This window comes from Labeo rohita, unplaced genomic scaffold, assembly GCF_022985175.1.
Source record: "Labeo rohita strain BAU-BD-2019 unplaced genomic scaffold, IGBB_LRoh.1.0 scaffold_1770, whole genome shotgun sequence".
Lineage (NCBI taxonomy): Eukaryota > Metazoa > Chordata > Actinopteri > Cypriniformes > Cyprinidae > Labeo > Labeo rohita.
Window position 1 is genome coordinate 3,189 of NW_026127968.1, and position 1,699 is coordinate 4,887.

Genomic DNA, 1,699 nt, shown 5'->3' on the forward strand with positions numbered 1-1,699 from the left:
TAGACAACTTATTTGTGGGCATATAATATTCATAAATTAGTTTCGGCAAAGAGCCCAGTTGAGGTGCGAGCTTCAGAAAAAATGCATTTTCTGACCATGTTAAGAATAAAAAAAGACAATAGTTTACTTTTAGACATGTTAATGTTGTGATTAGTAATTAAGTGCTTATTCTTTATTAATTGATCATAATTAGCAAGTCGTTCTCAATGTGAATATTTTTGTTTAGGAAAGTTTGTCCTATATTTGCTATTACTTACTGCTTAGTTAATATTTCTTCTATATTAGTTATACAATATTAAGTTCAGTGTTAATGTAGTAATATCTATTACTTCCTGCATAGTTACTTGTATAAGTGTTACCAGATTATGTGCGTACAACAAAAGAAAACGACTGAGCTTAAGAGTCTCCAGTTGTATTGTCATCTCACCGCCTGGATGCTGCAGGAGGAAACTTGAGCTGTCCACTGAGGGGAAATACACTATAAGTGCCAGATCAAACTCAACCAGACACATGAGAAACACAGCTGTGTACTGTTCTAAAGCACATCTCTTCTCTACTGTAGTTAAATTGATACTGTCTTTTCTCATTAATTACAGCAGGGATGGAAACTACCTGGATGTTGCAAGAGAAAAACACCACAGGTAACAGAGGTAAAATGTACATAATTTTTTTTCTCTGTTTTCTATTGTACATACTGTAGTTTGAACTTGTTTTTTATTTTGTAGTTCATTACTGTAGCAATGGAAACCACCTTGATGCCGCAAGAGGAATCGCAGCCAGTCAACTGAGATCAAATAAAACTCTGGTGAATGTCAGATTAAAAATGAAAAAAGTAGTATTTTTACAGCATTTCTGTTTCCTGTCGTCTAACCTGTAGTTTGACTCGATACTGTTTATGATTTGTCATTCATTGCAGTATGATACGATCATGGAGGTCAGACACAGGAACAGAAGATGAACTCGAGTGTGGCTTTATTGGATGGTTCTGTATGTGAATAGAAAGAAATAAAAGAAATTAAAGGAAATAAAAGAAATAAAAGATGACAGAAAAAGCCTCAGACAAGTGATTAATTGGTAGGGCATATGCATATATGTGGTTTTATTATTTGTACATAAGTGAAAGTGATCATCCTCTCTCATCAATCTGAACGCAGCCACATTCTGCTGTTTGACAAAATGGCTAAAAATGTTTATGTAAAATTAAACACACCTTCTACCTCCTGTCCACAAGAGGGCAGTACTGCATCATAATTCACACACACACAACAGACTCCCTGTATCTGTGTGATTTCACACACTCAAACACTGGCGGATCAGTACAGCAGCCATGCAGCGTTAAGTCTTTTCTCACTCACAACGAGGTTTGCTAAACCACAGAAACAAGAATCTGCTGAACTGAAATTCCAAAAAAAAAAAATTACCACAATCACCCAGGACTTTCATTAATGCAACTAAAAGAAAACGGCAGATCATTTTTTTTGTGTGTGTGTTCCTTTAATGTTTCCATCCTTTGAGCCGCTTCATAAATGTTTAAATAACTTCTGACTGATGCTCAAGAATTCAGTGTCACAGAAGGATCTGAAATACTAGCCAGTATTAATCGATTACCGAAGACCAAACCTAAACCCAAACCTAAACAGGCCCAGGTAGGGCCCACAGTTTTGGGCTCACTGCAGGCTGTCCGTGAGCGACCCACACT

At 36.4% G+C, this 1,699-nt stretch overlaps 1 long non-coding RNA gene across 2 annotated transcripts; it reads left to right on the plus strand.

Moving 5' to 3' along the window:
- The first annotated feature begins 354 nt into the window (after positions 1–354).
- On the plus strand, positions 355–1,003 carry LOC127158900 (uncharacterized). Of its 2 annotated transcripts, none has more exons than XR_007826306.1 (3): positions 355–650; positions 726–805; positions 917–1,003. It is a non-coding gene; the product is annotated as an uncharacterized LOC127158900 (long non-coding RNA). The 2 variants fall into 2 exon arrangements; XR_007826305.1 differs by having other exon boundaries at positions 355–641.
- Positions 1,004–1,699: the final 696 nt, after the last annotated feature.